This window comes from Globicephala melas, chromosome 12 (assembly GCF_963455315.2).
Source record: "Globicephala melas chromosome 12, mGloMel1.2, whole genome shotgun sequence".
Classification (NCBI taxonomy): domain Eukaryota; kingdom Metazoa; phylum Chordata; class Mammalia; order Artiodactyla; family Delphinidae; genus Globicephala; species Globicephala melas.
In genome coordinates, this window is record NC_083325.1 from 75,903,588 (window position 1) to 75,918,634 (window position 15,047).

The following is a 15,047-nucleotide window of genomic DNA, read 5'->3' on the forward strand; positions in this document are numbered from 1 at the left end:
TGTCCTTGTTTTGATTAGGGATTTAAAAATACAGCCATGTCAAAAATAAGATGAAAAAATTAAAGCTATATGGTCATGGTAATTTTTAAAATGGCATGTATGCCATGTATCTACACATTCTTCCTTACTTCAGCAAGAAAAATGTAAAATTATTAAAATTAGGGTTTGTTTAGATTAATATTCAATATAATCAAGTGTAATCATGTATTTTGGTTAAACTCTTCTTCCTTTGCTAAAATAGGTAATACTTATCTCACAAATTATGCATTTGAATTTCTTGTGAGCTTGTTTGAATTTCTGCTCCTGGTGTAGCGATCCAGGTTTAGACACTATTCTGTATGAATCACTGTGATGAGATGTGAGACCTCATTTAAGGAAGGATTGCTTTTGCGATGCATTTGTGGCTTTCATTTTATTCCTTATCTTAGAAATTAGCTGTTTTCGGATCTTTAAATATTTTATACACCCTCGATAGAATAGAGTTCTAGACTATTCTAAAAGAAGGAAACTATTCTTCCTTAGAGAGCACAACAGATGTTTCAGGTAACAACGCTCTTGAGACCTAGGGGCATTGTCTGTGAATTATTCAGCATTTAGTCAGCTCAGCCTTGGGTGGATGGGGTGTGTGCGTTCGGGGGGGTGGGGCGGGGAAGGTATGGTTGCGGGGGGCAGTTCTTGCCCTAAGAGAACTTTAAGTCCAATTGAGAAAATAAGAATCAATCAAGAAATAGTAAAAATTAGAAGAATTACTTGTGTTTGGGATACAAAACATCCCCAGAAGTAACCCCTGCTCCTACCCAGTCTTCACTATACCTACACTGATTGATATCATTCTTGTTAAAGGGTGAGACAGGGTATTCTCTGTTTCTCCAGGCCCTAAAAGACCAGTGTTACATTTTCCCTCCTTTTCTTCTACCTGTTCACACTTTCCAGGAGATAAAACAAACAGGGGCTGGAGTTGTGACAGTTAATTTTATGTGTGAATGTGACTGGGCTGCAGGATGCCCAGACATTTGACCAAACAATATTCTGGTGTATCTGTGAGGCTGTTTCTGGATGAGATTAACGTTTGAATCCTTAGGCTGAGTAAAGCAGAGTGCCCTCCCCAGTGTGGGTAGGCCTGATCCAGTTAGGTGAAGACTTGACTAGAAGAGAAAGGCTGAGTAAGAGGGAACTCCTCCTGCTTTGACTATTTGAGTTGGGACATTGGTCTTTTCCTGCCTTCAAACTTGAACTGAAACATTGACTCTTCTTGGGTCTCCAGCCTGCCAGCTTTCAGACTGGCACTTATGCCACGTGTGCTCTGGTTCTCAGACCTTTGGACTAAAACTATACATCAGGTGTCTTGAGCCTTCAGCTTGCCAACTGCAAATCTTGGGACTTCTCAGCCTCCATAATCCTGTGAGTCAATTTCTTATAATAAACCTCTTTTCAGATAAATAGATGATAAAGATGATGATGATGATGATAAACAGCTAGGTAGACAGATGGATACGTACATAGATACATAGAGATAGATAGTCTGGAGAACCCTAACACAGGGGTTAAGTTTATTAATGTCCAAAGCTCATTTTAGGTATTTGCCCAAAAAGAACAAAATTAGAGCGACAGAAGAGTATCTTTCTCTGCAGACAGCCAGCCAATCCCAGTGTGAACTGAGCTTTACTGGCTCTGTCTCCCTCATTCTTTCCTGAGCTGTTGCTACCCTGGGTCTCCAACTCTAATCTCCTAGAGAATGTGACTGTTCCTCCCTTTGTGAGCGCACAGGCTGGTGTCAGGTGTTGTCTGCAGCCTCTCCAAGTGCTGCGCAGACCCCATTTCTCTGCCATCTGGGAGTGGTCTGAAGTTCTTCAAAGGCATCCTCTGCCTGATTTTGACAAGCATTTGCTCTTCTCCCACCCTTTGAGGTCCCATACTGTCCCCATTCTATCCTAGGTTCCCTCTATGTTCTCCATGTCACTTGAGACACTTTGCCCAAACAGTTCTCCTGGCTACGCCAGCTGGCACCCCAACCAGCCTTTTGGTATCTTCACCAACAAACCCCTTCCAGTAGATAACATCCTTCCTGGGGACCCTAGGCTCCTCAGGCCTTTGAGGATTTCCCTCAGGGCTCAGTTCATGGGTTCAGGAAGCCAGGGGCTCTCAGCCAGTGGGGTACAGCCTCCAGAAGAGATGCGAGCCTCGGGCACTGGTTTTGCACAACAATCAAGAAGTACAACCACTTATGCAGAAACTGTCAATGACAACAGAAATGAGTCCCACCAGTTCCAAGAATATACCTGGTCAACCAGGGTGGATCTAGGTTTGGAAAAGCCTGAAGCTTATGGGATTTGGGTTGCCCTCCTTAAAAGGAAGAATTCAAAATTACAAAAACAAAATTAGGTATGAAAGTGAATATCTGTTTAGAAAGAGAAAAGAAATCATAAAAAATCATATATTTTAAAGAACTGACAAATATCGTGTACATCACAAAATCCTAAATCATAACTTAATATTTTTAATAATTAATTGCCTAATACACCTCTGTAATGGATTGTCCCTACACTTTTGGCTATAATCTCTTTGATGACCATTTCATGTAAAAATAAAATTTGGTATAGAGAGATTTAAAAGATAACTTAGTCTTTCCTCCAGTATGATTGATCGAAATTTATTTTTTACCATTTTTAGTTTTGGGAACTTTATTTCAATTTTGTAATTTGTTATTGGTAATGTAAATTTTTTAAGATTTAGGAAAACCTCTATCAGGTGTCTCATATAAGAGTGAGTAAAGTTGAAAGAATTTCCTATAGACTACCTGCTAGCTCCATCCATGTTTTTTTTCCCCCCCTCTACTCACATACTTCTGGTGGGGGCATCTCGGAACACATGCATATCCCTGTATCGCCTCCGGTCTTCACCTTCAAGGTCATTTTGCAAGGTGAGTGTGGGAGTCTTCCTGGAAGCCATGCTTGCATGAAGGAAAGGATGACTGAAGGAAAGTCAGAGTAGAAAGAAAAGACAGTCTTAAGTAATCTCAGTTAATATCTTACTTTTTCAAAATGTACAAAATCACATAACAATATTTTGCATTGTTAGAGGCCTGCCAGGGTGTTGGAAAGGACCCGGACAAGTAAGGGGATCTGAAGCTTAGCTTTGTCAGTTTCACAGCAAAGCCCTCCAGTGAAGTGAGGCCTCAGGTCCTTGCTCTCAGGCTTCTTATTATTTATTCCTTATTTGCCATCTGCATCCCTGAGTCTGATGTCACCTCCTTGAACTCCCAAGACCAAGCCTGGTGCTCCCCTGTATCCTCCAATAGCACCCTGTACTCCCCCTTTTTATAATACCTTCCACTCTGCATTTCCATGCCTGTCCACCTGTCTGTCTTCCCCAGTAGATTGGAAACTCTAGTAAGGACAAGGACTGTGCCTTCTCCACCACTGCCTCTCTGGTGCCTTTCCCAGTATATGGTACTCAGTGATGCTTGTTAAGTTAACTGTATTGGAATCAGCAATTGCTGTGGTTGTTCCTAGGGTTTGGCCACCGTACGGATGATCCGTCCTTTGGTTTCAGGCCCCCTTAATGAATGCTTTGTCAGTGATACTCATTCAATTCAAACTTGGCCTCCATCTCTGGAATTCATTCTTCCCAAATTTGTTTGGCCTTTTGCAACCGGACTTTGCCTCCTGCTGCCACCTTCCTCCTGAAGGCAGCCAGGGTCTATGAAATAAAAGCATCTACATCCCTTCCTTTCCAGTCACCACCTTAGCTCTCATACACTCTGTAGTCTCCACCATGTTTGCACATACATGTCAAAGAGATCCTCCCCATGACAGGTGTTATTCTGTCCCATCTCCTAGAAAAGGAGGAAGCAGGAGGAGGAAAAGAATAAAGGGGAGAAGGAAAAGGATGAGGGAAAGAAAATATAGGAGGAGGAGGAAGAAGAAGGAGAAGCGGGGGAGGAGGGAGACGAGAGGAGGTTAGGGGAGAAAAACTCAGAACTGTGAAGTGATTTAGCCAACGTCACAAAGGGACCCGGAATCGGTATGTGAGCTTTGTAAACCCCAGTCCAGGACTCTTTACACTAAACTCTTTTTTAAGACAATGCCATGAAGCACTACACTGGGAGCCATTCGTCTTTGGAGCTTTAAGAGAGAGTCCTAGAAGCCAGAATGGTTGATGAAGCTTTTTAGAGGAGGTGGGATTTAAATTGAGCCTTAAAATTTGGAGAGGGACACATTCCTGGGGAAGCAGGGACAGCAAACACTTGGGGACCGTCAGAGCGCCCACTGGGTGTCGTCTGCACCCAGTGCTCACAATCATATCAGCAGAGCAGACTAGCCAGTGTGCAAAGTGCACTTTGGAGTAACAGGTTGTCTGAACTGTGTGTGACTTGTCTTTGCACAGAAACAGTGAGTAATAGTGCAGGGCAAGCTAGTCATGAAGTGGGGCTATGACGAGCGATGAATATGCAGGTTGCTCGTTGCCCTTGACCCTCGCTTTCCTTTACATGTCAGTCCACAGCAGTCGCCTGCCTGCATATTTTAAAGGAAGATGGAGAAACACAATCTGCAAGGACAGTTGAGGCCCCCACGGGAGCATAGAATTGCCTCGAAGTACAAGGGCTCATGAACATTTTACATCCCCTTTGGAAATCCTCCTAAACTCTCTGCCTCACTGGTTTCCTGGTACAAGATCTAATAAATCTGTACACTCAGCTTAAACTTAGTGCCAGGCCTCATAATGGAATGATTACATGTGTTTTGTGTGTCAGAGACCTGACAGAAAGATTATACAGCACAGTGAAGCAATCGTTGGGGTTTTGGCAGGGGAAGAAGGAGATAAACATGTGTCCAGGGGAGAAAAATGGCAGCTCACGGATTTGCTGCATCGATGTCATTCAATCATTCAGCAAAAATGTATTAAGTTTAGGTCAACACACATTTATCAAGTCCCTCCTATGTGACAGGCATTATGTTACGTCCTGTGAGTACAGAGGTGCACAAGACACATCATTTATCCTTGGAGCTTATAGAGAAGACCATCAGAAGAGACAGGCATCTAAGAAGTGATTTCAGTATAATGTGGTAGGTGCAGCGCTAGGGGCTGGGACAGAGCACGATGGTAGTAGAGAAGGAGGGGACTTAGCTCAGCCTGCAGTGTTAGAGGAAGCTTCTGCAGGAGGAGGCTGGAGGGATAAGTTGGGTGAAGGGGGCAAGAACTCCAAGCAGAGGAAAACGTGAACAGAAATATCCGGTGACATGTCTGAGTTTGGAAGGCGCGAGGGATGGATGTAAAGGGACTCGGTAGAAGAAGTTTCATGTTACTAGAGTGGAAATAAAAAGACTGATCTGTGCTGTGAGGGATTCAAAGATGAAGTATAGGCAGTTCTATCAAGGAACTTAGCATTTGATCAAATTGACATGTTAAGGATGCATTTAAAGTTATAGCGATATAAGATCCCGATGTAAGAGATACCAAGCCCAATAAGAAGGGATCAAGTGCCAAAAGTGAGTCAGAGAATTACGTGCAATGGGTTTGTAAGAGAGCAGAGACACCCGCTGTGGGGGAAGGGTTCAAGGAGATGGTGATACTTGAGCAGAAGAGAGGATAATCCATGAGGAGTTTGAAAAGAAGGAGAACGTTACTCCAAGCGAAGAGAACACCTTCATCAAAGACTCAGAAACAGCGCTGATTCCAGTCATTTTAGGATTGCATAGGAAATGAGACCACGGTGTGAAAAAAATTTCAAAATGAAGTCTTTGTATGTAAAGCCTTTTAAGTGGGACAGGTCACTTCCCTAGATTGGGCTAGGAAGGGCGCACGGAGACAGCCACTCATGGGCTAATTCGTAGAATTACAAGATAGAGGTAGCATGAGCAATGCTTTTGTAGCTCCAATACTAAGCTGTGTTCCGGAAGCCCCCTTTTTAAAGTCAATGGGAATGCTCTGTTCCAAAGTAGAGATGACAAATATGGCTGTAGATCAAAGAGAAACAATAGAAATCTGCATTAGAAGCCTAATATATGCATGTGCTTCAAGCCCTTGCCATGTGGCCTGTGAAAGGGGACAACTATGTCTCCAGTGATCTCATGGAAACCAAGACAGTTGTGTTTGGGACAAACACTAAACAAGACAAGATGGCAGGGAAACTAGTATAAATCAGGATAATCTAGGCAAACTGGGACATGGGGTCCCTGTAACGATCAGTGTTGCAGGGAAAACAGAAATCATGTGAGGCATTTCAACAGAGAGAATTTAATAGAGAAAATGGGTTCAGTGGGCAGGGGTGTCTAAGAAAGCACAGTGGGAGCAGCGCAGGGACGCCAAGGGAAAAGGGGGAGGATACAAAGGCAAAGGTTGGGGTTCTCAGGAGGACGGACCCTGTAGAGCTGGGGCTCAGCCCTCTGGGGAAGCAGCACTTCCCTCCTGCTTCTGGAAGGCTCAGGAGCTCAGAAGAGGAAGTCCATGGGGCAGGGGCTCAGCTATCTGAGGGGAGGGCACTCCACGGGGCCCAACGGGGCTGCTGCTGGGAGCGCTGGATGAAGCTGGAAACCGGAGCCACCCGTGATGCTGAGTGAGGTGCAGCCCTAGAGCAACACTGAAAGCAGTGAGCAAACTGCCTTCCAGTACCCACCCTCGCCCCGCCCCTACCTATTCACAGCATCGAACAGCTGGGAGAGGGAAGATGTAGTTCACAGGGTCCCAGCCCCAGCTTCACAGAGCAGAGCGTGGAAAGGTGGGCTGGAACTGAGCACAAGTGGTATAATAACTGGCACAGGCTTGGAAACAGTCCTGATTTTTGAGGTGGGAATTCTCCTAAAAGACATCTCAGCTCAAGAAGTGGTGAAATCATAATCTGGTCCCAGCAGAAGAAGGAGAGAACAATTGTTATTCCCTTTGTACCAGGAGCTTTGCAAATATTGGTTCATTAATCACAGCAATCCCATAGAACAGGTGTTCATCCTGTTTTTACAGATGAAGTGTCAAGCGATTAAGCAGCTTTGCCCAGAACAAATAACTTGTAAGAGGCAAGGTCAGGACTAGAAATCAGTTCTGTGTGATCCCAAAGCCCAGTTCTTTCTGTGATGGGAGCTGTTCCTTCACAGGGCTTAGGCCCAGGATCCTGGCTGGGGGCCAGTGGCTGGACCACTCCTGGAGACTGTGGACCAAATGAACTCTGCCACCACCGACCTCCTGAAAGCTCAGGCCCAGGAGGTCGTCCATCCTTTGAGTGCACATCTCGCCGGATTCTAGCAACACCAACATGATTTCCTCTTGCCTAGAGCTGGCCTCACTCCCATCTGGAGGAGCCAGAACTCTGAATGAGCTCGCCACCTCTTGGAGGAAGCCTCACGCTGCAGCCACCCTTAGCTCCCTTGTGTGATGCCCGGAGAGTGTCTGTGTGCCTGTCCACGTATGTGCCTGTCATATAAATTCAACTTTACCCAACAGGATGACATTCTTGGATAATAGGCTGTTCAGCTCGAGAGCCAAAAATTGCAAAGGCAAGCGTTATTTTTCTGGCTGAGTCAAGTCCCCAGTCTTCGCTCAAGATGGAAGCAAATTGGGCCTGTATTTTCTGGAAATGCTGATGCCGAGATGGGACCTTGTTGAGGAATTCACCAAGGCCCAAGGGAACTGAGAAGATAAATGCTACCAGGCGGCTGCAACTTGAGCGAAGTTCAAAAACAATAGCATGTCAACTTAAGATCATAGAAGGCTATGGCGAGGGTGACAGAAAACAGGGGAAACGACTTGGTCCTGAGACAAACGAGGACGTGGATAATGGGTGATGGCACTACAAACGCTGCTTTGAAAGGAAGCCGGAAGGGAAGGAGGCAGAGTCAGCTCTCCCCACCCAGGGATTCCAGCTCATCCCCGAGGAGGAGGGAGGTGCGGCAGCGGTTTGGCATCCTGCCTGCCCAAACGCCCTGGTGCCAGCCTCCACTGTGCTTTCCTGAGCAGCTCAGGAGGGCCAGGTATGGGTTTCTCCTGTCACGCCAGTGTTTTTGCAGAGAGAGCTTTGGGGTCTTTTGGAAAGTGACTTAGCTGGAGCCACACGTCTGCCAGCATGGCAGCTGTTACCACTTATACCAGGAACATCTGGCCTGAAGATTGCAGTAAAAGTGACACTTGTCTACAGAGAGAAAATGTTGAAGTATACATTTTGGACATGAAGAAATAAGTAATGACATTTAATGTTTTCATAAGGCTGCTACATCATGAGCAGCAGTCATCCAAACCCCAGGCCCAGGCATCCACGGGGGCATCTTTATACCGCAGTGTGCCTGCGGGGTTTGTAGAGGGCCTCTTACCCAGAACATCATTCCCTCATACGGGCTTTGTCCTCTGAAGACATAGGACAAAGGGAGACCCTCATAAGACCCCCTCCTTTCAAGACTTGACTCACAGGAAGGGGGAGCGGGGAGCAAAGTGTAAGGAGCCCCCCCTCCAGATGTCAGGAAATCTAGCTCCGGGTTGCAGTTGTGTCACCGGGTAAATCGTATTTGGAGGTTCAGATTTCTCGTCTGTGAAATGGAGGTGTCAAAGATGATATGTTTAAGGTTCCTCCAAGAGTTTATACTCTGTGCTTTTTGGAATAGAGGCAATTCTACCATTTCTATGCCAATCCCGTAGGTTAAACATGATTCTTTCCAGACCCTGCTCTTAAAATGCACAGTTCCCTTGATGTGGTGATGCTTGCAACCCCTCCAATCTCAGAAGAAGAGAGAAAGTCGAACAGGGCCAGTGTGAAAGCCCTGGGCTCCTGGGGAAGAAGACAGCACGTGGAGTGGGAGACCAGACCGCCAGCACGGCCTGACGTCCGCATGTGGCCCTGCGCATGCTCCCAGCACAGCTGGCCCCGGGCCACCGCGTCTCAACTCCGGCGTCCTCTGTGTTGGATTTCAAAGAGGGGAGTTGAAGAGAAGATGAAGCACACTTGCTGAGACCAGGTTCCTTTTTGTTGGCAGAGTGTTGATGAGGATGGTACAATAACTACACTGAGTTTGGCAGAGATTGGGATAATCAAACAAGAAGGCATATTTAAGAACTTGGTGATTGGTGAGCGGTCAGCCCTTTACATAACTTTAACATGCAGTCAGTCACTTATCACGGATGCCTTTTGAATTCAAAAATGTTACCTGTGCCAGACTGACCCAAGAGCAATGCACTATTAATGTACAAATATCCCGATTAATATGTACGTCACTGTGTAAGCTCGTGCCTCACCAGAGAAGATCCCAGGAGCCCCTTCTTATTTTCTCTTCTACTAGGAGGAGGGAGGCAGGTACTACTGCTCCCCAAACACCGTTAGGCTCTTCTACATCGCTCATCCCCCACCTCCTAAAGCAGACTCTGAAGCCTACCCTTTCTTATGGAGCGGCTGTGCCCTGCGTACTCTTCTCAGTGGATTCTCTGCTCAGTCAGTCTCACCTCTGGAGCCAGGAGAGGAGAAGAAAGGAAAGGCCAGGGTCAGGTTGCTGGCCAGTCCACAGTGCTCACTCTTGGGCCAAAGCAGAGTTTGTGGGTCCCTGGGGCACATTAGAGTTGGGTGATGCGGTTTTTCTAGGCTTTAGTCTGTGGGCCTTTGATTTTGTACATCTAGCAGCTTCTAGATGTCTATTCTAGAGGCTGAGATTAAATCCTATGTTTAGGGCTAAGACCCTGAGCAGGACTAGAGCCTGGGCCTGGGGATCAGAATGGGGTCTGCAGCTTCCAAGTCAGTAGGTCTGAGGCAGGGCCTGAGCTTCTGCATTTCTAACAAGTTCCAGGTGAGGCCGATGCCACCAGCAGACACACTTTGAGTACTGCCGAGGGAGGCTGCCTTCATTATGAACTTGGGCTTTGGAATCAGATGCACGTGGGGTTAAGTCGTGGCTCCAGACTTACCTAGCTACGTGACTTTGGGACAAGTAACGTGATATTTCTAAGCCACATCTGCTCAGACAGAAAGTGCCCATCATCTTGCTGACCTCTTGGGTTTGGTGTGGGATCCAGGCCGATCACGCAGGAGTGCAGGGCCCGCGCGCTCAGGAGAGGAGGGGACCCTGGGAAGAACTGTGTGTGGCTCTGCCCTCAGAGGTTTCAGCCCATTTCCACTTCCAGGACTGCACTCGTGAGCCTCGGCCCAGCCACAGGGAGGCCCCTGACCTCACGTCTCTGTTAATAAAACAGGGGTGACAGGAATAATGCCGCTTTCCTGGAGGCGTCACACAACAGCTCCTTAAATCACTCCGAGGGTGTTAGTGATTGAAATCACTGTCCTTTCCATCAAGCCAGGGGCTCTGGGTGCACCTGACGCAAGGAAATCAGTATAGACACTTTCAAAGAGACGTTTACGTTCCCTCATCTGTACACCATAGGTGACTAAAATTGATCGTACTCAGCTGGAACCCTTTACACTGCTTTTAAAATTAGTAAGACGTGTAAAGTGGCATGTTTATTAAGAGGCATGTAAATAGACATGTTTTTACCAAAACAAAGTTGGAAAGTGCTGTCAAAGTAAAAACATAAAAAATTCCCTGTTGGCCGGCACCAAATGTCATGACCCCAGTGACACGGGGGAATAATCAGCCATCCTGGGGTTTCCGTTCAGCTGTCTACACTGCTTCTGCGTGAATAACCACCCGTCCAACCTATTAAAGATCCAGAATGTGCAGGGTGTGTGGGCAAACCCAGTCTCACCGTGTAGCCCATTTAGCACCTTCCTCCTTCTCGAAGCTTCCAGTAACACTCATATAATGAACTATGGATTGAAAGACAAGAGAGGTCCACCAGGTGATGTTAGAGGCCTCTGTTCCCTCCCTTTACCCCAAATGTGATCAGCTTCCCAACACAGAAGCTAATTTCCACGTGCCTGAACCTACACATCCCTGTGGCCTCTGTGTGACCTAACTTCCGAGGGCAGCTTTGCTGGCTGGTTCCCTCCAGGGCCTCTGTATCCCCAAGGGAGTTCTGCAGAAATGACTTTTTTTCCTCTGCCGGCAGCCTCCTACATGATGTGGGTGGAGGGAAACCCAAGCCCCACCCCCATGTCACTCATCGTCCCATGGCACAAGGTGGATCCTACAGTTCTGGAACTGAGAGGCTTTTGATGATTATCCAGTCCAGACCTCTTCTCTTACAGAAAAGGAAAAGATAAAGAAGAAACACCTACTCGAGGGTATAAACTGCTTTAATGAAGAGCCTTTTCTTTGTCTTTGGATAAATTTTCAATCCTCAGAATCCTCCTTAGCAAAACCCAGATACCACGGGGCAGAATCATTCTTTACCAACAGCTCTCACTCTGCATGGGCTCGAAAGACCACCGGCATCTGAATCATCTGTGGAGCTTTTAAAACAAGCAGACTCTCAGGGCCCCCTGCCAACCTCCTAAATCAGAAACTCTGAGGACAGGGCCTGGGAATCTGCATTGTGAAAACCCTCGGGGTGATGCTGTGGCTGGGATTTTGGACAGCACTTTCTTAAACCATTAACCTGCTAACTGTCAGTTACCACTCCAGCAAGAATTAGCTGAGGACCAGCTCTTAAGCTGAGCTGAGGGGTGTTTGTGGGCCCTCCCTTTCCTCAGTGGTGGCCTTTGTACCCAGTGGCTTGAGATGGAAATGCCCTGAGGTTCTCCACGATCCCCTGCACTTTGCTGCCCATGCAGGACCCTGGGCATTGAGAACCCAGCTTTTTCCATTCATATGGGCCCCGTGGCCTTCTGCAGCTCCCCCTGGCTATCTTCTCACAATATTAAGAAAGCACAAGCCCCTCTACCCTACATGGCTTATCCTTTTTAAGATAAATCTCCTGAAATGTTTGTGACAGACAGAATTTTTGGCAAACCAAGCCATGATTCCAGAAATTCTTTATCTGGAAGACATTGATAATCATGCTCTAGTTTTAAGTTTTCTCTCCATTCCCTTATCGTTGACATGTGATATGCAAACGAATACCCAAATATACCGAAAGGACCCAACCATTCGTCATTTTGAAGTGAAAAATCCTGTGCTAATATATGTCCCTTTTTTTAATTTTGTATTTGCTCAGAGTGTTTCAGCAAATGCTTTTCTCTTCAGAGGAGAGGTTCTCATGTGGGGGATTGGAGACATGACCAGCAAATGGATTTGCCTGGAGTCACCTGGGAATAAGGGAGCTATGGTGAGACTCGCATTTTAAGTGCCAGCTGAGACCAGGGAGGAAGGGCACCTGGCCCTTGGTGGCGGCTGAAATAGGGAGTGTGGTTTCCTGCTCTGTGCAGATGTTCAGCTATACTATGACATGGCTCAGATCCACGAATACCACTCCTCCTCCTGAGCCGAACTTCACAGAAATCACAGGAACGAAGGTTCTTCTAGCAGAGGGGTTGGTCCTCTCCTAGCTTGCTGGTTACTCTGTATTTTCCCAAGGGGCAAATATTATGGAGCATCTTCAATTCCAATCTCTCCGCCCACCTCACACCTACCTCCTCAGTGCCAGTGCTTGGGTTGCAGTCACATCTGCTGGATGGACACCACTCTTAGAGCTGCATCTGGATACCTTCCAAGTTCCACGGGTGGTTGCTTCTCTCCCGGTTGGGCCACCACTTTGGGGACCCAGGACTTCTTCAGTGTGACAGTCTGAATGCAGGAAGACCCCAATCATAAACACTAAAGAGGCAGAAGCCCCCATCCCCTTCCATCCAGTCAGTATCGTTGTTCATGCATGCGGGAGGCACCCCAGGGCTTCACATCACATAGGGAGCTTTGGTGGCCTTAGTAGTTCTTTGGAATGTCTAAGTCAGGTCCCTTCCCTTTTCCACTCCTCATTGCAAGCGCAGAATAAGGAACTGGGAAACCCTACCTCTTGCTGGAGCAGAGAGTGATGGGTGGCAGGAAGCAGAGCCCTCCTCCGACAGCCTGGAGCACGGGCAGGGAGCCTGTCTTTCCCTGGGCCCTAGCTTGTTTCCTCTGCACATGATCTCAAGCCTTTGCTGCAAAGAGTGCTGTAAGAGTCTTGGAATAATTGGTCTTGGAAAGCAATTTCAGCCTCTGTTTTCTTCCTTATTAGAAATTGTGCAATTGCAGCTCTAAACTTCCCAGGGTGCCTGCAAGGAGTTTTGTAAGGAAGTTGGATAGAGGCCTGTGAGAGCAGCACAGCCGAAGCCCCCAAGGATCTCCTACACCCTGTTTTCTTCTGTCTGCAAAAGACAGACCAAAGAGCCTGTTAACAGGTATATTTTTAGGACTTCTCTCTTCAGGTCTCTATCCCAAAAGCCAGAGCTTTGATAACAAGGAAGAGAGAGCATCAAAGACCCAGCTTTGCTGAACCTGTAAAACAGAAAGTAGAATGGTAGTCACCAGGGGCTGGGCGCGGGGGATTGGGGGAGTTGTGGAGATGGTGAGGGCACACACTTGCAACTCGTAGGTAAGTTCTGGATGCACAGCATCGTGATTATAGTCAGCAAACTGTATTATAAACTTCAAAGTTGCTAAGAAACTAGATGATGATCGTTCTCACCACAAAAAAAGCAATTATAATCATGTGAAGTGACAGAGGTGTGAGCTAGCTAGCACTATGGTGGTGGTAATCATATTGCAATATATAAATGTATCAAACCAATGTCAATTACATCTCAATAAAATTTAAAACAACTTTTTTTTTTCTTTTTTAAGTTGCAGCTTTGATGCCAAGGAGTAGAGAGGGTCCAGCTAAAATATCCTGTAGGGAATTCCAGGAAGGGAAGGGAGCAGCAAAGGACCTGGAATCCAGTGGCCTGCCTGGGAGGAAGGTGAGGGTAGGAGGAGGCATGGCGTGTTTCAGAGACTCCGATTCGAAGAAGCAGGCTCTCCCTCTCCATTCCTTTGGTTCTTCAGAAAGCCCGACTGGGAATCCTGGGAGGGGCCCGGGTCCAGATGCTCCTCCAAGCTGGGGAGGGAGGGAGGAAGTGGACGCAAGAGCCAGAGCATCCTCATCTCCAAGGAGCTACCTAGGAGGTAGCGCTAACCCAGCTCGGAGAATGCAGAGAACTTTCGCAGTAGGTCCTGGTTCACTGTTTTTTCCCAGGACCAGAAACTAATGGTGGTAGAAAGTTGCCAAGGATTTCGGATTCTTCAAAACAAAACAAAACCAAAACTACCCTCACAAATCTGGAGCAGGGAAAACAGAATCCGTGTTTGTTCTTTGGAAGGGCAGTGTGTAGTTTTACATGAGTAAAGGCGAATTTCGTGACTCAGAAAAGAACATTTAAAGGGGAAAAAAAAAAAACAACCCTCCCCGGAGACAACTGGATGTGAGACTTTTCGAGGAAGGGGCACCGGGAGCTGTCACTTGCTCACCAGCAGGTGGCGCGTTTTCTTTAGGATTGCGTCCCCAAGTCTGTCGATAAAACATCGCAGCCAGACTTGCTCCGAGTTCCCTCGCCGGAAATCGCTATGCAGATAATAACCCTCCAGTGTCTGGAAATTAATTACCTCCAACGCTCATTCCTCCAGCGCCGACCGCCGCCTGTGTAGCCCGTCAACGACGTAGCGCCGCGGGTGTAGTAAGGTAATTCTGTCCGCAGGGCTTCCCCCTGACTATACGCGATTCAGTTAAAATAACTTTTTTTTTTCATCATCCACAGTTTGATTAGACACTGCGTCGTTTCTAATACATTTATTTCCACCTTTGAATAAAAGGAAAATTCAGTAATCTTAGAACGTAGATCCGTCGAAAATAATTTTGACAACTCATAGTTGTACAAAAAGTAAAAACTCCCCACAATTTCTGCGCACATTTTACATTTTATCTTCACAATTTAAGACGTGATTTTCGTTCCGTTTTGCCGGTGCTAGTATGCCCGGAGTTTATGCAATTCCACATGATATTCGTGCTTCACACATCTCATAAACCAAGGCTAGATACATGCATGCATGAATTGTTTTGTTTATTAAGGTGACAGAAAGTTACAAGATACTTATGTGCTCATAAAGCACTTAGGAAACGGGAACTGCCTGGAAAAACAGTTCAGTTTCCCTTTCAGTTTTGATACTGTAACTTGCCTGTCGCTGTCACAATAAACACCGGCTCTTGAGTTCACCTGTGATCTATTCTCCTAA